This window comes from Passer domesticus, chromosome 10 (genome assembly GCF_036417665.1).
Source record: "Passer domesticus isolate bPasDom1 chromosome 10, bPasDom1.hap1, whole genome shotgun sequence".
NCBI classification, from domain to species: Eukaryota; Metazoa; Chordata; class Aves; order Passeriformes; family Passeridae; genus Passer; species Passer domesticus.
In genome coordinates, this window is record NC_087483.1 from 18,925,765 (window position 1) to 18,951,356 (window position 25,592).

Genomic DNA, 25,592 nt, shown 5'->3' on the forward strand with positions numbered 1-25,592 from the left:
GCAATCATCAGCAAATCCTAGGAGGATGAATCACATACAGATAGGTTTAAACTCAGGAACAGCAATTGTGTTTATAAGTAGAAATTATTTGTTGTTTTATTTGTGGTCATTGTACACAAGCCTTTTTCCTCAAAACTTCTAGACAGGCCACGTATGTTACGTTTGTGCAAGGACAAAAGCATTCTTAAAGCAGAACCATAATCACAAAGAGATTGTTTCATCTCAGATATGTTTACTGACCTTTCACCACCAGAAAATGCTTTTTTACTTCAATCTGTGGCAAGAGAAATTCCAGACAATTGTAATGTGTGCAATTAACAGTGGGTCAGCATTGTAGCTGGTGTAATTCTGAGTGGCTACAGCTTGCAGATATAGTTACTTACATCAACTGAGTGTCTGGCCCCAAGAATGTAAAATAAGATCCGCTCTGCAGAATGAGACCACTGTTACAGAGGACCCCATGACTAGCCTTTGTATGTGAGAAAATGCATAGTTAATAGGATTTTGCTATTAGTGAATTTGATCTGATACTGTGCTTTATTTTATTCCAGATCAGCCTGGCAGGTATTTAGCCCCACCAAAGCCAAGACTGTGAGAGTATTTTTTCACCTATTGCAAACATTTTCCTGCGTGTCCTGTTACTCCCCAGGAAGCAGGAGCTCCAGGCACAGGAGCTGGGCTGCAAGTGGCTGGGCTGCAGGTGGTATCACAGGGTGGCCTTGGGCAGCCTCACCCCATCAAAAGTGTCCTGGACTTGAGGCTGCCAGTTCAGCTCTGGCACAATCACAGTCCTCACAAATGTTGAAATGCAAACCAGAAAAACCAAGCTGCACCTTTTTTTTTCTTGACAAGTACTTTAAATAGAAATATTCTGACCTGTTTTTTTTAACGCTACTCCTGTCTTGATATTCCCATGTAGACAAAAGCTGTGTGTCACTCTTTGCAGCAGCCCTGTTCTCAGAGCCTTAGGGCTGGATTCAGCCCAGCAGCCCTGTACTGGGGAGCAGCCACTCAGCTGCACCAAAAGCAAGGGTTATTTGACAATGGCTCAGAGCAACCCTTTTCAAGCCTTGAAGAGCACAACAACTCAAATAATAGTCACTGCCTGCTTTGCTCTTTTCATGCTCTCTCCTTGCTTGGCACTGTAATAATAAAAAGCTTCCTTTAGAAGATAATGCACATTCTGTGTTGGTCACCCTTCCTGTAATTTATAGGAGCTAAGGACACCAGGAAAGCCCAAGAAAAAGAGGCATTTCTGCTGCATTTGAAGATACCTTAGTGAAGTCTTCTGATAGATTAGAAGTAAAAATAAGCGGTTTTAATGCAGTACCCAGGCACCATCACCCACATCTGGCTTAAAATGTCAATGAAGCCAACCTTGAGGAAGGCTTTGCCTGTACAGTGGCTGGTGCCTCTGTGCTCAGAGCAACAGAGCAGAGAAGAGAAACACCACAGGGGTAAAAGCCTGAGGGTCAGTGCTCAGCTGGCAAAGACCTTGGCCCAGGAGTATCCTCAGTGCTGGTGTGGGTGGGCAAAACTTGCTCCTCATGTAACAGACTGAGGACTGGGTACAGCATCCAGCAGAGCAAAGCATCTCTCATGTTTTATTGAGCCTCTGTTCTTGCTTCCAACCAACTGCTGCATCCCCTCACACACAGTGCTTTCCTTGTTCCTCTGAGGCAAGGGCAACCTTTTCCTTCTCCTCCCAGTTATGGTGGAAAATCCATAAGCCAACATTGTAACACTCACCATTGCAAGATAGGAGCTCTTCTCCTGACTGAACTTCTTTATATCTCTCTGAGGTGTTTAGAGATGGGAAAAGAACTGCCTTTTCCTGATACCTTATCTGATGATGCAACAACCTGGACTATCATCACAGATGTTTTCTGCAGCAGCTGGGGAAAAATAATTAGTATAGCAGAGGTATAAGCAATCCTGCATTGTGTGTTCCTCAGCAACAGAGGCCTTAGGCTTTGGTTGCCTGAGCAGCAACAGGAAAAGTGAGGTAGTTTGAGGGATCTATTACACCAGCCTGATTTTAGCTTGCAGCACAGTTTGATCATTCAACTGATGGAAAACACCCACCTTTGACCTCACTTGCTTCTCAGTTAATGCCTTCTGCTCCTCCTTTGTACCAGCATGAGTAAAACAGAAGCCTTCTGGAGGGGAAAACAGAGGTCCCTAATCTGCTGTGCAGACTGTAGTAGCTGGACTTAGAGGGGCAGCTCCTTGCCAGAGTGGAATTTGTTCTGCTTGTCATGGGTTACAGCTGCTACTGAGCAAACTTTTCTCTCCTCTTATTTGCATAGCAGACTGCAAACTTTTCAGGCTACTTCAAATAGCAGTCTGGTTGAACATGAAACCCTTGCCACCAAGAGCTCTGTCATTTGGCAGATGAATAGCATCATTGCTAAAGTTTTAAAAGAAATAATAAATCTTCCATTCTCTGTCTTACAGTTATCCTGAGTCTGTGCAGTTCACAGCTGTTTTTAGGGAGGGAGACAGATTTATGTAGAGAACTAATGTACATATAAATCTCTTCCCCATATATGCTGCCTTCTCCTGTGTTGAATCTTGGACTCAGTATGAACTCATACAATACTCCGAAGTTTTTAGCATTGACGGAAGCCACTGTCTACTGTGAAGCAGCCCCTCCTTTGGGCCTCCCTTAATTGGGGGAGGAATAAAAACTAATTTAAAGATAGCATTGCAATCAGTAATAGATTCATACTGATCAGATTAAGAAACTTTCATATTGAAAGGCTGCAGATTGTTCTCTCTCTGCCTAGCTGCTGTTACATAAATTGATGGAGGATAAGAACTTTTAATCTGTATGGGATCTTCCAAACAGAGGTCCTTATAATTCTGCCAGGTTCTCATCTCACTCATTTGAACACTGCCCCTTGTCTTGAGAAGAAGCATAAATTTCAATTTGCTGTAAAGGCTTATTCCTATCCCATAAAGAATTTTCATTATACATGATACAGGTGCTGCTCCATGTTTATACTTGGAGTTTCAAGATTTCAGAACAGACTGTAAGTGCTAAGAGAAAAAGCTTCATGATAGAACACAGGTCTAGCAAAAAAAAAAAAATAATCATTGAGCCACATAAGGGTATAAATGCAGAGACTACCAGGCAGACCACAGTCTGAATCTGGTGGTTACTTTCAGCCTGGATGGTATAACCCTGCCCACGAGGCTTGCCTGGAGGCTGCCACTCCCTGCTTCTGTAAAAGCAGAGAGGGGAAGGACTGGATCTGTCTCCTACCGCCTGTCAGAGCCCAGCTTATCAAATCTGGGACTGCTGGCACTGCAGCAGAGCTCATGAGTGGATGTCCAGTATACTCTGAGCATGATACAGGATGCATCTGGAAGCGTATGCATCTTCCAGGAACACCATGGAATTCCAGAATGTTCAGTGACTTCAGTCTTGGGTTTCAGGGAAGGATGACAAAAGGTGAGAGTTGTAGTGCAGTGTAGCTAAATTCTTTAACTCCAGCCATGCAGAGGCTGTTCATTTATAGAACATTCCGCTTTCATGTTTGCTGATTCAGGAGATGAAATTTCCTCCAGTACAAAAGGACCTGTTGCCTACTTTTTTACTTTTTCCTTCTGTGCTGAATGAATCCAAATGCAGTGCTAACTCAGATTAATACCTTGAATGTAAACTTTATTTCATTTTCAAGAAAGGGTCAAAGACTGGATCTGTTATGTTGTAAGCCATCATCATAGGCAGCCTATTTTCCAGCATCAGCACATCCCAACAATGGCAAGTATCAGCAGTTGTTGTGCCTGCCTCTAGCACTGACAGATCAGAAACTATGTGCAGCTTTAAATCCACTGCAGATTACTCTGGGCCTAAAACCAAACAGTATACCCTGTCTCAAACACAAGAGAGGAGCTCCACCCTCCAGAACCAATTTAGCTTGTTATGACCTACATACTGAAAAGCATACTCTGGCACTTGCATGCTGATTTAAATGAGATCAAGATGTTGATTAACTAAAATTAAGATGAATAGGGCACAGATGAGTCCTCTTCTACTTCTTGCTTCATATTGGGCCAAAAAAAAAAAAAAGAATGAGGAGAGATGTCTTTTGTTTTCTTTTTGTTGTTTTTTATTTTGTTATCTCAGTATTACATAGAAAAAACTAATCCCTTTCATTTAGCAAATCCATTTTGTTTCTTGGAGGGTTAAATCCTGCTTGCCTCAAACAAATGAGTAATCCAATTGGCTTCAATGTGACAACTCCCAAAAGGCAAATAGGATTTGACTCCCCTTAGAAAGCAGTACACAGATTTTTGTGAATGAACCGTTTGAAATGCTGAATACTTTGTGTGCTACCTCTGGTGCTGCCCTATAAACCCATGATTGTCAGCCAGTTTTTCTTGTGTGAAAAGTTTAAATGGCTTCCTATGGCTCTAAATTTAAAATAGGGCCTCCAGCTACAAATCATAAATTTGACCATGTTCGTTTTGTCAGGAGACAAGAGGGAGGAGAAGGAAGCAGTCTCTGAAAGCAGTAGTTAGGGCTAATTTACTGGATGTTTTAATTTGTTGAGAACCACATAATCTCCTAGGACTCTTGCAAAACTGTAAGCTCTCTAACATGAGAGATCAAGAGTGACTGAGCCACATTGTATAAACCTCCCAGTTTGCTGATACCAGGGGCTCTCTCAACTCTTCACTGACTCAATTTCTATATTCTTATTAAGACCTTTCACAAGAAAGCAGACAGTTGATCTTTATTTGTCTCACATTTGCTACTGAGAGTGCAGCCTGTTTTCAGAATAGCCTGAATTTCTCTTTTTTGACACCTCTGGTTACTTTACAAAACACAACTGGACACCTCCCAGCACCCACCCGCAATGCCTGCACTACAACAGAAGGGAGATCCCTTGACAAAAATATTCACACTGGCAGAAGACCAGATCAAGAAGGTAGTTAACAGTCGGTATTCATGAAACTCATCCAAGGAAAATAGCTTCAGTGATCTAATTTTAAGAGTTGAAAAAATGTGGAAAAATCACCCACTGGCTCTTTAAAAACAATCAGATACATAGAGGCTCAGAGTCTAAATAGCAAGAAAGAGGAGAGAAAATCACAACAAATACTGTGCCAAACACATTTCATGTTGATTTAACTAAGCCAAAAGACAGACTTAGTACCATCAGACAGAATTGCATGCCCTAAACTCCTATTTACTTGCCCTGATTGTTAGGGTCTTCCACAGATCCATATCCTTTAAAAGGTAGCAGGGATCAAGCAACTTGCATTTTTAGGAGAATATTTGAACCCTCTAATTTTCTTTTTTTTTTTTTTTTCAGAATAAAGCTTACAGAAGGAGATGGGGAGTGGAGAAAGTTGTTATATAAGCAATGAGGATAGGGAGTTCTGATTAGGCTTGTACTCTGGGCTGCAAAATAAATAATAAGATAAAATGGATGCAAGAGCTAACACTAGATGAATATAGCTGAGGGTTTTGTTTCCTGGGCACTTCTTCCCTGATAATACAGTACAGGGAGGGTATTGCAAACTGGCATAATCATTTTCAACATGTACTATTCATTACTAAATTCAAATACTGTATTTTAAAGAAAAATCTTTGTATTCAGGATAGGCCTCAAACCAAAATGCTGGATGTGAATATCTCCTGTCTGCTGTACAAAGCTTGATTCAGGACCACTTTGGACCAAAGGAGTCTATTCCAGTGCTCTGCCCAGGCTCTGGGGATGACAGCAACTATAGCCCTACAACAGGAGGAGGGCCCTGTGGCCAATCTTGTCCTGCCCTTGACAGAATAAAATGGTGGAAATTTAGGGCAAGTTTGCAGGACGTGACATTCTCTCCAGAGAAATTTCACAGGCAAGACCATGCAATCCATGACCATTTGAAGAAAACTGTTGCTCACCTTCTTAAGTTACTTACAAGGACTTTGATTTCAGTAATATAATAGCTTTCACTTTGGTAAATATGAAAGAGACTCCCAAGCCTTCAAAGAGCAAATATCATTGGAAAAGAAGACAGAAGTCATCCATGAGCTAATTCGAGATGATTCCCCGGAGTATATTTTTTTAAGATTTTTTTCCTCCAGTCTAGTCAAATGTGCTAATTAATAGATCTCAGTAGAAAAAAAACCCCACAAAATTTAAATAATCCAAATCTCATGGTGTGATCTGAAGTGCTTTCCAGTTCCACCGTGTGAAATTTGCCTTCCAACATCACATGGGAAGCCCTGCGAGCCTGACTCCTGCAGGGGCAGTGTAGAGGTGGACTGGGGTAAGGTTAAGCTGTAGGAAGCTTGACAAACCTCATCCATGTGAGTCTCCCAGGTTTTGGGGAGGGATGGGGGAGATTGTTTGTCACATGGAGGGCATTTCCAAGCCAGCTTCTGGGAAATTACTGCCTCAAATCTTGTTCATTTGATTCATAGGTATTTCAAATCCACTACTTAGCCCAACAAATCTTTAATCTTGTAAAAACTTCTAAAATCTTTGTCTTAAAAGTTGTAAAAGACAAAACAGTGCTCAGCCGCTTTCCCCTGAAATCCTGTTGAAATTGGAGTGAGATACCAGGCTGAAGGTGATTTAAAGGGAAAGGAAGAAGACAGGACATTTACAGTTACAACAATGACTGTTTAAAGGTTAAAAACTTCTGCTTTGAGAATTTGCAGTGTGGGAATGCAGCAGGGTTGTAACCATGAACCCAGCTACTCAGCCAACAGGCTGCACTTACAGAAGACTCAGTCCACTAAAAAACTACTGATTTCTTTCCTGTGAAAAAGAGGCAATTATTTCAGTAAAAACTTCCCTTTTTACCAAATAGAAATCTAGAAGTATGGGATTTTTTTCCAATGTCAACTGCCAGTAAGTACTGTAAACATATATGAGAGTAAATAGAGGAACAAAAAACAATCTTTTTGCTGGAAGATACCAAGAGTTCAGCTGAGATGTCTGAGCACATTTGGTGGCCAGTAGTGCTGCTGGATTCTAATCCTTTCCAGATAACTCTTGGAAAAAAGCAAGCTTAACCCCATTTGACCTATGCTTACTCAGGGTGTCTTTTCCACTCCAGCAGCTTGAGCCACATACAAAGGACCTTGTTTTTGCAATGATTTTGATAGATTTTCAGGGAAATGTGTCTGATTCTGAGGGAAGGCTGATGTGGTTTGTGCCTCTGGAAGTTGACTTGCAGTTCATTAACCTTAGTTGCAGCTGTTGAAGTCTGTTGTGCCAAAATAATGAAATGCAGCCCTGATTTCCTTTCTTCTGGGTCAGGTCTTGACAGCGAGTGACGTTCTCAGCTCTGAGAGCAGCTGGGGTCACCGGCTCTCAGAGAACTAGGCTCTCTGTCTCCTATGGAAACTCTTTGGTATGTTGTGGTTGTTGCTTTGATTTTTCTAGTGATGTGTATTTATACATGTCTGTAAAAACAAACACAGTTTACCCTCCTACCACACGGATCCTTTGCAATCCCTCGTCAATAATGTCAAGGCAATGTTACACTCAAGCCCAGATATGACTCATTTTTTACAACTGTGGTCTTCTGAGACTATTACAAAGGCTGCAGCGGAATGGTTTAATTCAGAAGTATTTCCTGCATCACCATCAGTGGCTTATTTTTCCTGGACCTCCATTTTCTTTGCTTTTCCAATAGTTTGGGTGTTCTATATTTAGCCAGTTACTGAAGCACATGTGGGTAACTGAACTAAGTGCTTATACAAAAGCTTTTCCCCTGAATTTTTGCCTTCGTAGTAGAACCCCCTGTAATTTTACTGTCTTGAACTCCCACTCATCTCTGCTGAATACAGCTGTATAAGATTTTAGCAGTGCATATTGCATTTTTAATTTACTGTGTGCCTCTCCCTCAAACGAGAAGCAGATGACATCTGCTGCCAGGGTGACTCAGCACACAAAGAGCTGCAATTGCAACCTATCAGCCTATGCGAAATGACCTGACCCATTTATGCTTTGAAAGTCAGTCAAACCTAAATGCCAGATACTAGATTAAGGTGTGGGTGGGTGGGGATTGGAATGAGCCTAGAAGAGGTGAGAGAAGGGACAGATGGTGTCCCTGAACTACACAGGCAAGCAGCAGAATAGGGACTGATGCAGGGTGATGCCTGAACCTGGTGATGCCATCCTGGGCAGGGTTGTGCTGCTTTGTAGCCCACCCAAACAAACATAGCAGGCAAAGGTATTACTGCAGTTGGAGGGGGAGAGAGAGAGATATGCAGGGACAGACTGGGGAAGCCTGTATGAACCTGCCTTCTGCTTCAGGAAGTATAAGAGAAGGTAAAATGACTGGTTTCACAGGTGGCTCAGAGAGGATGGCCTCCAGGCAGAAGAAGCTTGCAGGGAGCAGTTGCTCGCTTTATCTTCAGCAGTAATTTAGGTGGGAGAAGAGAGGGCACAACGCAGCACAGGCTTTGGCACGTGAATGAAAGACATTAGGTAGTCAACAGTTAATCCAGTGAAAAGGTGCTTCTTTGCCTTGGTAACAATGGGTTTTCATTTCTAAGTGGACAAGATCTTTGAAGGGATAAGAGATTAACAGTCTAATGCTTCTCCATCTACCAGATCAAGTGTAATTTTCCAGTACTGCTTATCAGTGTCCAGACTTGTTTTTCAGAGGAATGTAATGTTTTTACAAGGTCATGTTTGGCAGCTGAGCCTCAAAAGGACCTATATGTGTGAAGATACCATTGATTTTAGTATATCCACTATGGAAGGTGCTGATTGTTTACAAGACAGGGAAGCTGGGTTTAGTGCTGCTTTTTTTGTGTATGCCACAACATTGTCATATACTTGTCATACTTTCCTTCAGAGTAGAAACAGCTTTCCATGGATCTCTAAGCTAAATCCCTCTCTGCAAAAAGATTTCCTTATTCAGAGATGACAAAACTAAACCAAGAAATGATTCAGTGGTTTTTGCAAGTTCACAGAATCTGGAACCTACTTCATGTCTCAGGTGGAAGATGGCAGGTTTTGTGGCTGAACCTAGTGGCAGGAGTCCTTTACCCTTTCTGTGACCTAGGAGTTATATTACAGCTATGTACTTGCATGAGCCCATCTTTTTGTTTAAAGCAATCAGGATGAGTTCTAAATGTGCATTGATTTTGTTTGGAAGAATTAATGGCTGAGGTGAAATGCCCAGGAGGTCCTTCAGGAGTGAAAGCATAAAGAATTTTCAGGTTCTGTTCTTCATTCAAAAGGCTCTCCTGTCCTCTAGTAATATGAGTCCAGTTTCAGGGGTCTCTTTTTTTGGGAGCAAAAGGTCCTAGATTCTTTTCCCTGAGATCATTTTCAGGGCTCTCTGCAGGTCCTGATGGCTTTGACTGTACAGTGTTTCAAGGCGTGAGTGAGAAGACGTGGAGGCAGCTGGCATTCATTCCAGAAATACGTGGGCACTGGACTTTGCCAGGGCCACGCCTGGGAATGTCTCAGCTCTTCCACTGCAGGGATGCAAAAACAGAGGCTGTCTCTTCCTTAGAGCTAGTTAGTTCAATCTGCCAAACTCAACTAATTTTCTTCTTGGAAAATGGTTTTGTGCTTTAAAGGTGCTTACCCTTCAAAGGTATGAGTCTTAGCACACACTCGGTTAGAGAATGCCCTGGAAAAGGAGAGCTCTTGGCCACGATGTGCATGACAAAAGACAGCCATAAAAAGGGTTTTAATTTCAAAATGCCACATCACACGCATTACGAAATGATATAAAAAGCTACAGCTGCTCTGCTAATAATACCCTACATGCTTTAAAATTAAACATTTTATGAAATTGCTATCTTTCTTTTATCACAGTCTCAATGTAGCAGCCTCAAGCTAGCTGCATTATCATATCAATAAACAAAGTGTCCATCTTGCTTTCTCTTCCACACAGATAGCCTTTATTAAACTAGCAACCCGTGTGAAGTCAACTAAGCCACTTGCATGCATGAAAATGTTTGCAGTGAAATTTCAAGGGTCAGTCCCAGCTTTCATTTGGTTTGATTGTTTCATAGACACACACATTACAGCCATTTCCCAGCCCTTATCTATAAAGAACCCGCCCCTCTATTTACATGGGAAGAAATAAAGAAAAGAGCAAACTACAACATGAGGGTGCTTCAAAGGCAGGGAACAGCGCTATCTGCAGAGAAACACATACCCACAGCCTGCTGCCCATAAGGAGCAGTCTGAAAAGACTAAAGCAGCACAGAGGGAAAAAGAACCACAGAGAAGGCCAGCTATGTCTTGAGGGATGGCTTCGGTTGTCATGTCTACTGTGTATTGAAAATACACCTTATTTTCATTAGGATGAAGTGAAGCTGAGCTGTCAGGCAGTGCCTTTAGATCCTGAGTGCACTCTCCAAACACAGCACCTAATGAATGCATGAAACAGTTGCACTTGAATGGTGCAGCCATTCACAGTGTACAATGTGATTACCCTGTGGTTTCATGGCCAGCTCTGATGCAGCTCTCATGTCTGAGCCGGTGTCACTGGGGACTGGAAGGGATGTTGGCCACTGCCCAGCCCTTCCAAGCAGCATATAAGGACAACTGAGGACAGGAAGTGTGTCAGAGGTCTAAGCTGCCCATTGGATCATTGGAACTTGAGATCTTTAAAGAAGAGTGAAAATACAAACTGTGCTAGTTCAGTAGTATAGCACAAAAATATTGTGTGAGCTCTATAAGTAATTGTAAGTAATCAATACTTAATGTCACATTGAGCCTTTCATGGTTTCAGAAATACCATCTTAAAGGTACAATGCACTCAAAGGATTAAAAATAATCTTTACATGTCCTGCTAAGATAAACGGGGGATGTTTGCACTAGGCTGATCCTGTTGTGTTACACTCAGGCTGCAGCACATAAGACAGTGTTTTATTGTCTTATGCTTCAAAAACCATCACCTACACTAAAACAGGAATAATTCTATCTTGAAATTAACAACCCCATCATCATTTTAAGGTGGAAAAAAAAGGAATCACACCACAGATTCCTTTGTCTTCTAGTAACAACTTCCTGTATTTGTCCCCGAAGTTCTCACACATAGTTGATCTGCAGGGGAATAAACTGTACATCAGCACTGGAAAGTCAGGCATTAGGTACACATGAACTGATCACATTAATGCATAATTAGCACATAATTTTCTGGAGATCCCATATGGCTCCAATCATATCATTACCAACAGCAGCACATCATATAATCCAAAACAAGCAGGTCAAGCCCTGACCTTTTTCTAGGATACATGTTTTGATAACAATAGATATTATTTTAAGCTAGAAATAGATTTATGCTGTAATTTATGATCCAGTTTTGGTTTTTTTTTCCTTAAGAGTGAATGTTCTCTTTGATGATCTTGGTGGTGATGTCTGCTATCTTGCTGCTGTGGCCGACAATAACATAACAAAGCTGACTAGATCACCAGCTCAGTCTTACAACTGAGTAAGAGTCTGGCATTTTACCAGCTCAAATAGTGCTGCACTGGCTGCAGGGCACAGGAAAAAAAGCAAATATTTCAGCTGTGTAGACGGCTATACAAATAGAAAAGCAGACAAGGCAGCCCCATCTGGGAAGACAAAAGATGTATGTGACGACCTCCTTCCTTCAAGTTAAACAAGTAAAATCTTATCCTGGGTTATTGTCACAAGTTCCTCTGCTCTGCGAATGTGCACAAAGGGCAGTGCACTATATCTGCAACTTGGCAGTGTGACAAAAGCCCAGAGAGGATGTTTTGCAGTCAAGTCTCACTGTGCCCTATCTGTGTGCCTTCAGCATGTGTGTGGTCAAGGTGCCAATGGCTGACTGAGGACACAAGGCAGCAGATGCCAGTTAAAGCTGCCACATTTTCTTCCATTCTGCCTCTGCTCCTCAACCAGCATCTTTGATGTTGCTATTCCATGTTGACATTCCATGTGTTTGCTCTACTTCTCTGTTGTGTCTTGCTTTTCTTGCACTCTCATTTTTTTCTTGAAGAAGCACTGAAGTTTGTCAGGACAAGTGGAAGCTGCCTGCTTTCTGCTGCATGTCCAGTATTTTAGTCACTCTCCCTTTTTGGCAAGGTAGACATGGACGCTGGGGTGCGATAGAGGTTTCTTTGCCCATTTCTGTCTATCAGGTCTGGCACAATGAGCAGTCTGAGCTGAGGCATCTTTGGCTGACAGTGTTCCAACGTGCAATGCATGGCGCAATTTACTTGGCTTTGCTTCTTCCCACAGAAATTAACAAAATCCATACGATGCTTCTTGCCTGTCAGGAAGCTATACTCTGCATTAATCTCTCATTCAGGAGACAGGCTATGTGACAGAGAAGATTAATCCTAACCACAGACAACACTTCCTGTCTTTAAACAGTTTTGGTAGATAAGTAACTTCTATAATGAAACACTGTCCCACAGCAGGGTTTTGGTCTAAGCCAGGAACTTTCAATTCTGGCTTTCAGACAAAATCTCTTTGTGGCTAAAAGTAAGTAGAATCCTAGTTTTGCTTTTTTGTGATTTTTTGACAAAGAAGGTGCATCCTCAGCTTTTTTCACACTCATAATAAGTTCCAGCTCTTTGGCACAAATGCATCCCTGCTTCACTTGCTACTTCTTTTTCTATAACCTAGTTGTAGAGTTTTCCCCGCAGATGTATTGAGAGACTAAATTACCCAATGTCAGAAAGATTTCTGAAGATGCAGGTCATGGCTTGAGGCAGATTCAGTCATGCAGAGTGCTCTGAGGTTGCTCTAGGGAGCCTGCATTGTTATCATGGTCCCCACTAGTCCTCAGTATTTACTCAGTACCCAGCAGACCTCATTCTTCAATCTGGGTCACACCAACATTCACTACTACTCATGGTTAAGGTCTGGTCCAAAACCCATTAAAATCAGAAAGACTTTCCTCTGTTAGGTGGGTTGGAGTCTGGGCTTTGCAGGATGCATGAGCATCAGCCTTCCCCACTTCTGAATAGTACAGTGATGATCTAACACACAGCTACTTTCTGAGAGCTTTTTTTACACAACTAGGGAAGTCTTGGCCTCTAGAACATAAAGGACCATACCGTAGGCACTGTCCAAACAATATTTAAAAAATAGGGTTCAGAATCCTGCAATCTCTTGGCAGTACTTGCTATTTAAGTAATTTTTCAAGTCCTGCAGAAATAGACCCTGCATTGTAGTGATTTTCCTCAGATTCCTTCCACCAGACAAATCAGGGAGCGCAGGCTGTGATCACCAGGTCTTGGTGTTGGGGCAGAGAGAAACAGAAACAGAAAATGTTGTGTGTAGGAATCACATGCTTACAAGGACATTTCAAAATAAGGATTGGTGATGAGGTAAATTCTTTGAAAGAACTTCTATTTGTTTAAGGGACCTTTTCTATTCCAGCATGCAAAATAATGGGCTACATGCTGGAAGTTCATACTAAAGATAGTTGTGTAGATGCAGGAGTATCACTGAGACTCCAGAAACACTGTAACTGTGATTTTAACTTAAACTAGCACCAAGTGACAATCTTCACATCCCTGGGGCTGTCCTTCTGCTTCTGCTGGGCCGTGAGCCAGCTACACAGAACTGCAGAGACTTATCTGGGTCCCACACTGCCGGTACCTACACTACCTTATTAAACACAAGCCAAAGTATCAAGCAAAGATTTGTTTCTGCATCCATAAAACTGGTAGCCATGAGCAGAGCTGTGGGTGATGCTTTGATGAATGTCTGAAGCAATAACCCAGTATTCTTCCTTAATGGTGAGAGAATGGTGGTGACTGCAAAGTAGTGCTGTGGCTACTAGCGCTGTCTTCTAATGTCCCACGTGACAAACAGAAAGATGAAGCCGAGTTCTACCCTGTGGTATAATGATTTTTCCTGGTGCAAATGCAGGCACAAAGATCTCAATGACCGAAGCAAAGCAGTGCTTGACCTGAGCACTGAGTAGGAAATATGAACTGAGTGGGAAATATGAACCAGTGCCTCCATACCCTCAAGCGGAGCCAATTGCTATAGTAATGGTTAACCAAAAAAGAAGATCAGCTGTTTAGCCTCCCAGGACAAGCAGTATGAAGCAAGTAAGGTTTCTATTTCATGGATTAGAAGCAGGAAAACTCCTTTATCTGTGTTTGCTTTTGGCTAGGCATTTACTGGCAAAGGGCTTGGACACTGATTGAATGCCACTTCAGTCCTGCCTGTGAGCAGCTGTTCTAGGTCATTTCCCCATACCCTCAGCCTTCCCTCATTTGGAAGTCCAGGCAGCAGGGATGTAGAACACTGAAGCTCCAGGCACACAGCTCTTTGCAGAGAGCAATGGTACCTCTGCCCAGGATGGAAACTGCGCAGCCACTTTTTCTGCTTTATTTGATTCTTTCTTTTAAACCAAACGGACCAAACAGCACTTTGATAACAATTGCATTCAAATGGAATGGAAATGCTGACTGTTAGGGCTAATATCCATGACGAATGTTGTTGTAGAAAGGGTTTCTAAGAAGAGTTCTCATACCAAGTTTCTTGGTTAGCGGCCTAGGCTACAGCTAAGGTATCTCAGTATAAGGGTAATGTTTTTGGAGGCAGTGGGGGGTCAGATAAGGAATAATTTATCTTAGTTAACTGTAACCTCTAGCACTAGATCAGACATCCTACTTAAAAATAGGCTTTAGATACTATAGTAGTTGAAATTTAAGCTCCAAATATTTAAATCTCTAAATATAAGTGACCTGGTTTTCCAGGGTGTTAAGCATATGCAATGCCTATTGCTTTCAATGAGAATGTCAACCATTTTAGAAAACCAGGCCATTGCATTTAGTCATTGATACATAGATTCCTAACTTTAAGCAGCCAAGTTTGAAATATTTTCTAGCTTTACGTAGTTCTGCTTCAGCTTCAGCAGAAACTCAGTTTCATGAAGTGAAACCTTAAGTACTCTTGGCTTACCCCATTCCAGTCCTATCTTCCATGCTGTGGTAAGTATTCACTTAAGACTGATTTTGCAGAAGCAAACAACAGCACCACATAAATTTAAAACACTACTTGAGTAACCTTATTTTTATACACCAATTTTAATACTGTGACAGAAGGGAATTAGTGCTGCAGAAGTATTCTCTTTAGTACACATTCCAGTGGGAAAGGCAAAGTTAAATACATAGTCAAGTTGAATACAAACGCTGGGTTCCTGCTATATTTGGACTGCATCACAAACTAATAATTCTAGAAAAATTAAAATGAACACTGCTTTTCTGCTGTAGTCTAGATTTATTGTGCTAATCCCACATGACACTTGACCAAAAAGGAGCAGGAATGGATGTAGCAGGAAACTATGAGCCAGGTCTGTGCTAGGTTGAATCTACCAACTGTTCAAACACAGTCCTACTGCAGGGACAACTAATGCAAAGGAAAATAAATATGCTTAACCCGTGTCACTTACACTAGATCAGCATTAGCCACAGTGACCAAAATACTTTCCTCCAAGGACACTCATATGTTAGAGTTAAAAGGGCTGTTTTAATTTCCTTTCTCTGACTGATACTCATATAATGGCACAGTCTTTCAGTGGAATTAGCCTTAGATTTTCAGAGAGAATTAGCAGCACATGTTGCATGCATACATCTCGTTGCCACCTGTGGATTCGTTAGGTTCAAAGGAGGCAGCAAATACATCAACACTTAGGGAGCCATTTGGATCTTGAAATCCTAAAGTGGGAAGCACCTATAGAAGGTTGCAAATAGGCTGAACCTTCACACTGGAGGGAATGATGTATATTAACCAAAAATGGGTCAACAGAAACAGCAAATTGATTAGACATAGCTTACAGAGGGCAAGGGTAAAATGGGAATAGAGAGGTGGGATTAGGGTTGTTGTACCAAAGGATGTGGTAGAAGGAGAATTATTATCTTTTTTGAAAGGAGTACATTTGTTTCCATGGATAAGTCTGAACTTCAATACATACACTGCTCTGCACACAACTTTCTGAGCAGCAGTAATTCAGGCTCTGGGTACATTCTCATCTGAAGAGAAGTTGTGCTTCTTCCTTTGGTATGCTCTGGGATTCTTGCGAGTCCACCATCACACTCTGAAAGGTGGAACTGCACAGGAGCAGTCAGATGAGCAGTGAGTAGGTAACAGCAGTTCTGCTATTGGCTGCTTAGCACAAGGCACTGCCAGGTTACTCAGTGAAAGGGAAGTCTAGAACAACAGTGATGTGGGCTTGGCATGCTGAGAATCTGGTTGCAATCTGACACTCGTATTTAGTGGCAGGATTTCTATTTAGCTAGCTAAAATTGTTTACAGTAGTGTAAGAATAGCTCAGAACGCCCATTTTTCTGACTTTTCAGACAGCCATAATGTTTTAAACAGGTGTTGGGCTCAGTCTCATGTCTTTGACAATGTACACAACAAACCCGTGACATAGTCACAGCTAGATCCTAAGTAAACCTGTACAATAAACATGCCCAAGCAAACAAAAGACAAGGAACATATGGGGTGCTGCTGGGGCTGGTTTCTACTTGGTTGTAAAACAAAACCCAAAGTGAGCACCACTCATAAACTATTTAAAGGAGACACAGCTGCAGTTTGAGTCTTCACTTCCCCAGCCTGGCCCAGCTGCACAGACCCTAATTACCACTGTGGCTTGCTTGTGATAGAGTAGAGTTTCTCAGGAAGCAGCCAGCGCATTAAGAACCTTGCTACATCCAGTGCATTAAGGGCCCTCCTCCTCCTGCAGCTGCAAGGGGTCTGACACCGCCCCTCAATCCCCTGCTCCACAGTCCCAGCAGAGGAGACATGCAGACATGCTACAGCAGACATGCAGCCCAGCTTACAGAGCTGTGAGCCCTACTGCCACCACAACATAACCTGCCTTGGGGACAGGCCTGCAGCTGCAGCCCAGATCTCGTGTCTGGTGAGACTTGAGCACAGCCTGTCACCTTGAATGTTTTCCAATGCATTTGTAAATCAGCGGGGGTAAGCCCCTAAAAGGCTTCTTTTATTATTATTTGCCATTTATTATTGTACTCAAACAGAACTCAGGCTCCTGTGCAGAAATGTTGTCTTGATGGAATAAGGTGGATGGAGCTGTTTGGAGCTGCTGAAGCAGCCCTGCAGAGGCTGTCACTCTGGCCAGGTAGCTGAGGGTCTCCAGGCTGGCCACTGTGTCCGAGGGCACCAGGTGTACTGCTCGCACACTGGCTGTGAGGGCAGTGGTTCTGCTGTACAGCTGATGCAGCCTGGATCTGTGGGATTTGCTGCCTGCTGCCTGAGTCAGTATTGACAGCACAGGCAGCAGGAGGGGTGTGGTAACCCAGGTCCTGCCCCTGCTCTCAGTGTTTGTTTATGCCAGATACTCACACAGGTGTGATAGGGGACATACGTTTTATTAAAGAGCTGACATAAGTTTTGACACAATGAAAAAAGTGGAAAAATATCCTGTGGAGGAAATGGGAAAGGAAGGACAAGAATAGCAAAAATAAAAACAGGCAGTTGCATAGATTTTGTGCACTGTAAGCATTGGCAGATTGCTGCTATAAGACATTTGTATTCCTACTGGTTGCTTTGGTGGTGCTATCTACTTTACAGATGTCCAAATGGAGTGTACATGGAAGAGATTTGTAAGGGACTGAGCAGTGGCCTCATAGATTGCTCCAGAGAGTTTATTTGAAAATTTAATATTTATTGTTCCTTCTCTAAGGAGAAGATAGCTTGTAGTTATAGGAGGGCAACTGATCAGTAAAAGTGGAAGAGATGGTTAGATTTTGATGAGTTTTACAAGAATTTGAAGCTCCTATGATGAGGGTGTACTGGGCTGGGCAAATTGGTTAACATTGTTGGACCTATGGGAGGATCTAGAGGCCCTGGAGGGAGTAAGAGGACAGCAGAATCACGTAGCATACAAACACACACACAACTCAAGAAAGAGAAGTGCCAGTAAGGTGCTTCCAAGGTGAGGGGAAGAACTCACTGAGGTTGGTAAGCATGAACTGGGCTACACTAGATAAATACAAAACCATAGAGTTGCTGGGGAACCATGGGCTCTGTCCTTTGATGTTATTTTCACACTGTGTTATCCAGTTTGTTACTAGTTGGCATATACAATGGATGTTTCAAGTTTTTTCTTATCTGTTTTAAGCTTAGTTGTGAGGTAAATAATCTGAAAAATCATGGGGTTTGAATCTAATTTCACAAATAACCTTTAAAAATAAATGCATAGATTTTTCTGATTGAAAAATCTATCACTTCAGTGTAGGCTTATGAGCTTTCCAGTTGCATTTATGAAAAGATATTAACAGGAAGGCAGATTCCAGCTATGACTGTAGTGTGACTTACAGAACACCTATCTGAGATAACATGAATCAAAAGAATCCACTGGGTCTTCTCTTCCTCTACATGTACAAATTGATACAGTACAGGTGAAAAATGAGTTTCAAGATATGAATAAAAAACAAGGTACCTTTCACTTAGTATGATTTTGCAGGATTTGTCTCATAACCTTTGGAACTTTATGCCTTTCCTTCCTCAGAAAGCTTGTCCACACAGACTTAGAAGTAATCCCCTAATGAGCAATATAAGTGTGGTAGAGTAAGATGGAGGGGGATTTTATTTTCAGCTTTCTTAACACCATATGTTCACTTAATCCCACTCTTCATTTAGTTAAAGGTAATCCTGAGTACTTGAGAACAAATTACATGCAAACATACATTATGTGTATGTATGGGTGATCTGTATATAACTCTGCACATGTGTCTAAGACTAAGAGAAACCACCTGATAGCAGTTGAATTTTCCTATACAGATGCTCCCAAGTCATGTATCTCAAAAGTACATATTAAGATTCAGAAAGGAAATTTTTTCTGAAGGAATTACTAATGAGGATTGCTTGGATTTTTGCTCATCAAATCTTGAATAAAAATCTTCAAAGTTATTCTTAAGTGCCATTTAATTTTTCCTACCTCATCATTAAAATTATTTAAAAAATCATGACAGCTCTCTCTGATAAGTCCAGAAACATCACACAGACCACATTAAACGTGCCAAAATGTTTATTTTCCATTTTTCAATTCAGAATGGCAGTTATAAAATAAATTATAGCTATTTCAAAGTACAATGATAAAAATACTGAAATTTACTGTTCAAAAATCTACTGTCCAGTTATCTACAACTGTTCAAAAAAGAATCTGAAACTTTCCACAACTATTTTCAGTCATTCACTGAAAGAACAACTGCACCAATTTAAACTACTTCTTTTAAAAAATGTTAACAGTCAAGCCCATGTCACTTAAGCAGTCAAAACAGAAATTCCAGGAAATCCTAATGTGTAATTTAAAAGATATATATCAAATACTTCATATATGCATAAAAATGACAGGGAAAAAAATACTTCTGCTCTGTAAACCTTTTGTGCAGTTAAATAACAGAACTTCTGGGGAAAGCTGTACTTTCTACCTGGTCTTCCAAATAAATTAGTGCCAGGCGTCTCCTGAAATGAAAAGTCTATTTGATCAGGTCACTTTCCAGGATGAGATCTGAGGACAAGATGTGGCTGAAGATATTTGGGGAAGAACAGCTAATAGTGATTGGAAAAACAAACAACTGTCAGTACTGAGTATACCAGAGATGTGTCAATCTGTCTCTGCAGCTCCAGAAACTGTGTCACATTGCTGCAGTGCATCCACACAAAGCTCCCCCTGCAATTATGGCCAGTGCACAAATGGGTTTGACTGAATTTCCCTCTGTAAAGAAAGCAAACTAAAAGGAGTCTTTTGGATTTTCACATTGAAACATTTTGAAGATCCAAAATTCAGTTCTCTCTCAAGCAACAATGTAACTGTTAACTCTATTTTATTGCACATTGATAAAATAATTTACACTTTAGGAATTATTAAATCAGATCAGATAATTCTGTAATGAGCATTAACTGCATATAAAGTGTAGAAGGACATTTCAACATTTTCAACATTTACATTAAAATGCCCTTTTTCTACCGCAGTAAGCAAAAGATCTCACTTCTGAAGTGAGCTGAATTTTCAGTATAAAATGAGAAATGTTGTCATGGAGGAAGTAAAAATAGGTTAAAAGTAATCTGAAAGGTAAGTGACTACTTGTTGCTTTTTTATGCCTCACTCTCTAATGGTAACGTAGATAACATGAACTGTGAAGATCTGAGAAGTGCTTTCCAGCCTGAGCCAGAGAAATGCCTGATGCAGGCCCCTGGCTCATCCTGGGGCTCTTCCAGTTTGGTATCAAGCACAGCCTTTATACCTGAAGAGCCAGTGTAGTCATATCAAGAAGGTCATTGCAAGAAGAGAAGAACTTTGCAGGAAAAATTTGAATCATAAAGTAGAAGTAGCAAAGAGAAACAAACTGGGTTTCTTTTCCCACTTCACTCTGCCACACATCCTCGCTCAGTATTTTAAACAGGTTGTGGTCTTGATTCTTTTATGTAAAGCAGTGCAAAACTTCTGGTATTCTGCTGTCATTTCACTGTGATGTTGATGACCAAACTTCTGCCATTACACTATAGCAGTGGGATCTTCTGAAGTGGTAATGTTTGCCACTGTGCTTAAAATTCTAGTCTTTTAGAATAAATGAATGGGAAAGAATCACTATTTGTATTTTAAGTGAATAATATGCCAGAACCTCAGCATTTTTATGGATGAGTAATCTCATAGTTTTCAGAGACAGCTAAAGACTGTATTTATTTGTAGAGTTATTTGCAAAATGGTTGCCATAGCTTTGGTTCCTTTTTTAGTCCACGCTTACCCTGTACTGACTTTTCCAAAAACTGACCATAACAGAGACAATGTCCTCTAGCATTTGTTTACATCATCCCTCTTCCTGTTGTTTACACCTCATTCCAGTTCATGTTACCTTTTCTTTCCCATATTAATGGCCATTTTTCAATTCATCTTCACCAGTGAAATTTCTTCTTCTTGGTTTTGAAGGTACGGTCAGATAGAAAAGTATTGGTTCTCCTGTCTCCAGGAAGATGATGAAAAACCTTGCTTTACAAATAGCCAGTGCATCTGCTGTGATTGGGACCCACATTGACTTTATTTTCCCTTGTAATCATATTGAGTGAGCTGAAGGAAAAAGAAGGGCAGCAAGAGAGTATTAATAGATTCTTGCGGACTGTGATAGATATTAAAGCCTGTAACTGTGCTGCAGAAAATCACTGATTTACTTGCCTTTCAGTAAGACTTTCTAGAAACAGAATCCTTTTACATTATTTTGTTCCTAAGGATATAAAAATATATACATTCTAATTGCACTTTGGAGAAGGCAAATTAATAAAGACAACTGCGCCATTCCCCATTAGTGGAAATGCCTGCAGTTAACCTGCCTCAAGCACTTTCAATATCACTGAATCCCTTGGGTGGGATTTTCCAAAGTGCCAGCATTAGCTCAGCCCTGCTCCCATTAAAATCAATTACTGACTTCAGCCTGGGAGGAGAGTCCAGAGAGTCCCTGTGGTGCCCTGTATGTTGGAAGATGCTAATCTGTGTGTGTGTTGTTCCTTCCCTGTTTTTATGTGCATGGCTGCACAGGTGCTCTGATAGATTCATGAGGGCCGGGGTTTGCCTCAGATGACTTAAAAAGGAACCAGAAAATTAGCTGTGCAGAATAAAGAGTAATGGAGGGTAGCAGAGATCATGGAGGCAAGGGGAGCTTCCTGTAAGATGAAATTTCATCAAGTGGGTACTGAAGCCAGCTAATTGCAGCCTCTATGCCCCAATTCATAGAGCAAAACCTTCCAGAAAACGTTTTCAATACGATTTCATACAGTATATTTTCTGTCTATGGAATCCAATTGTCATGGGCAGTCATCAAGGCAAAGAGTTTAGTAGAATTAAAAAACGGATTTAAGAAGCTTTGTGAGCAAAGACAACATTTGCAGCTGTATGCACCAGATTACAACAATGCAGGGGACAAACAAGCTTCCTGCTTCAGCAGCATACGCTGATTGCTTTGAGGGTCAAGAAGAAATGGTTTTTTGGCATGTGTTAGCCAGGCCGATTTATTGAGATGTGTGATGGGGTGGTTTGAGTCTTCATTAAAAGGACTGATAATGATAATGATTGCTACAGATAGATGATTTGGTAGTCTGCAATGCTGACATTTCCATAAAAAGGGTATCAATAGTAAGTCTGAAGTCTGCTCCCAAGCAAGGGACTGATTTGGCATTGATAAGAACAGAATTCAGACCTTGGCTATGAACAAGGTTTCATTTCTGGCTCTAAGTAGCTTATTCTCTCATCACCTGAGAAAGACAATGAATGCTTCTCTAGTTCTCAGAGGTGGAATGAAGAGAAAGTGCATAAAGAAAAGAGTGGTTATATTTTCATCCACAGATATTCCATGCTTTGGATTCAGAGCTGTCATGCCACTGTAACTCAGGAGTACTTCAGCTGGAATTACCCAAGATTTTTTCTCATTTACACTGATTAAATGAGTCCAGAAAATGTTATTTTCATTCCAGTATTTGTGCTGGTGCTCCTCTGAGCCTGTTCCCCCAATGCAAATAGCAGCAGCCTCCCCACCAAACAGTAGCCTTGAGGAAGCTTAGTGGCCTTAATGTAGAACATGAGGAGTTTCTACAATGGATTATGTATCATGCTGGCTGGCTTGAAACCCCAGAAGCTCCTGTCCAAGTCTGCATTCCTATTACAGGCTACTGCTGTCATCATACCAGTTGCTGCAATGTCAGAACTGCTTCAAGGTATCCTTGTTTATGAACAGTAGATAAGATCTGAGAGAAGACATTTTTAACGTAAGTCTGGATGAACTGAATTATTGATGTTAATGGCTACGGGTGCTATACCTGTTACTAAGAAATACTGTAAGACTTTGTCAGAATTCCCATTTGGAAATGCCATTATAGCTAGGGCAGCAGCAATAGATACAGGATAGATTGAACAAGCTATTGATGAACAGGAAAGGCTATTTAAGGATTTTGTGCCTTGAGCCCTGTAGTTGGCAAAATAAATTCATAAAGAAGCAGGTGAAAAGAGTCAGACTGTTGTTCTTGCTAGAGCAGCACCATAGGTGCTCGAGGTTCCATGATGGTACAGTTGCATGGATATTTGTACCTATACATGCACACACATATATTGATTGACAGTCTAGGTCAGATACAGCAGGGCTTCACCAAAATATGAAATTTCTACTGCACAAGTCATTGAGTTTTCTTAGGTCCAACAAAGCAATCAAGACGAGAGGTTTTTGTTAATTTTGAACTCTCATATTTCTAGTCCTTGCTTGGTGTGTCCTTCATGGAAATTCTCCCAATGTCTAACGATCCAGAAGCCTATGTAACCTTTGCCTATTTAATGATTTCTTATTTAGGATTATTTAAATACAGAAAATAAAACCTTTGAAGGACTCAAAATGAAACTCAGCTGCCAACAGTGCTTAGCTACAAGTAAAATTGAGATTCATATGCAGCATTTGGGAGAAGAAAGGGTCAATAGCCATGGAATTATTGCCCTGATTTAAAAAATGATCAATTTTATCCTTTTTTATTTCAATGCAGATATACATTTAAACCAACCTTTTAACCTTCTCAAAAGGTTTCACTTATTCTTTTAATTCATTACCTGTTAATTTCATTGGCAGATGTATGACTAAATTTCCTGTACTACTTTGAAAACCTTACCCAACATCTGCTGCAGGTATGCATTCTTTCCTTGGCCTGGGGGAGGATTTTACATTAGTAACTTATATCTGTAGGGTAGGATGCACACAGATCCAATCGGGTCCTCAAGCTTCAAATGGTCTAGCTCTGGTCTCTACCCTGCATTAAATCAACTCTGCTGTCTATTGTCTGCTCAGGCTCAGGGACAACTTAGCAAGTTTGATATAAGGGAATATTTCCACGTGGCAAAACCAGAGTTTGCAGTAGTCAGCTGCAGCCTCCTTTTCCTTTTGAGAGAATTTCATAGCTGAGGGTATGAAGCTTTGCACACTTCATGGCTGTGCAGTTCCTGAGCTGCAGTGGTGCAGAACGTGAGACTTGGCAGCGCTTCTGTTCTGGGTCAGCTGCTATGGAGCTGCCATAAGGAAGCTGGCCATGGCATGCCCAAGCTGCTCCTTGCACTGCCCATGCACTGCCCGTGCTTCCTCCGGCCATCTCAAGCCTGCTTCTGGGGGAGGTGTTGTCATTCTAATCCCTTCAGGGTCACGGAGGATCAGCAGGAAAGTGTGGTGGGATTAATACAACCTCCAGATGAAAGTTTAACCTGCTGATAACATCAGATTCATAGTCTCTGCCAGCTCACTCTCACTGCTGATATGCAAGTGCAGAACAGCACTGAAAACTGAAGTACTTATCACTCTTATTAAATAATGTGATCCCAGATGCCTCTTAATTGCGGAACTTCATAAACCATGAAGCAATGTATCAGCAGCTGTCTAGAATTTGGAACAGTTGGGTTAAAAATATTTTATTTGCAACTCCAGAAGACAACTGTAGTCTCTTGGTGATGAATGCATGTATTTTTATTCCATATTGATAATTTATATATTTCTGCATCCATAACTTTGATCTTGTCTGGGATGTTGTTAATTTGCAACATTTTATTATGCTGTCAAGAATTTTAAAGTGATTACATGTTAAGGTGAATTTATATGGCAAAGATTTTAGATGTTAGAATTAAATGGGTGAACTTTGTTTTTCAAATTACTTAATTGTATGTACACATGAAAATAATTTTCTCCAAGTACTAGCTTGTATTTTAAACAGATCTTCATGTTGCTGTTGACGTAGCTTTTAATTTCATTGTTAAATTAGTATACTTACAGCAGTAAAACAAGCGTCATTTTGCATAATTGTTCACATTTATGGAAAATACTGTACTTTAACTGACTGAAGTTTTGTGCCTGTCAAATCCTGACAGATAAACGCTGATGTAAAACATGCCTGTGCCGTGTCACAGTAGAGCGGCTGTAGCACGGGGGGAAGCACGTTCCCGGCGGATGCAGCGTGCATGCCGCCCCTCCTGCGCTGCAGCTTGGAGCCCCCAGGCAATGAACTCTATTGCAGCGAGTCTCCCCTCCTACCGCAGCACTTGCAGTAGCAAGCAAGTAGCGTTTATTCCATTGTGTAAATAACTTTAAAAATGGTGACTTCGGCCCTGAAGCTGTGGTAGGACGAGGAACGGGGACAAACTCTCCGTAGCCGAGGCGGCGCGGCCCGCGGCTGGCCCCCGGTCAGCGGGACACACGACCGTGGATTTCGGTAGGATTTGGTAATTTGCTGACTACAGAAACCTTCGGTGATCGGAACAGCGCACGTCCCGCAGCGCCTTTACCTGCGGACGCAACCGCAGCCCCAAGCTACCTGGAGCGCGGGCAGCGCCCCCCGAGAGCGCGCCGGCCACCGCCCGGCGCGGGCGGACCCGCTGAGCGGGCAGTGGCACCGCAGGGATCGATCGGCACCGCGGGGATCGATGGGCTCCGGGGATCGGCACCGGCGGATCGGATCTGATCGGATCGGCTCCGCGGGGATCGATGGGCTCCAGGGATCGGCACCGGCGGATCGGATCTGATCGGATCGGATCGGCTCCGCGGGGATCGATCGGCTCCGCGTGAGCCAGCCGCCCCTCGCGCGCCCAACCGCCCCCCGCGTGCCCAACGGCCGCTCGCGCGCCCA

General features: G+C 41.8%; 1 protein-coding gene and 1 long non-coding RNA gene across 2 annotated transcripts in view; one reads left to right on the plus strand and one right to left on the minus strand.

Moving 5' to 3' along the window:
* The window catches only part of RAPH1 (Ras association (RalGDS/AF-6) and pleckstrin homology domains 1), a 193,858-nt gene that overhangs the window by 80,511 nt on the left and 87,755 nt on the right, over window positions 1-25,592 (plus strand). The gene's annotated exons all lie outside the window — the stretch shown is intronic.
* LOC135308780 (uncharacterized) lies at window positions 18,967-25,510 on the minus strand. The gene is made up of 2 exons (XR_010369157.1): window positions 23,598-25,510; window positions 18,967-21,024 (listed from the first exon to the last, which is right to left on the minus strand). It is a non-coding gene; the product is annotated as an uncharacterized LOC135308780 (long non-coding RNA).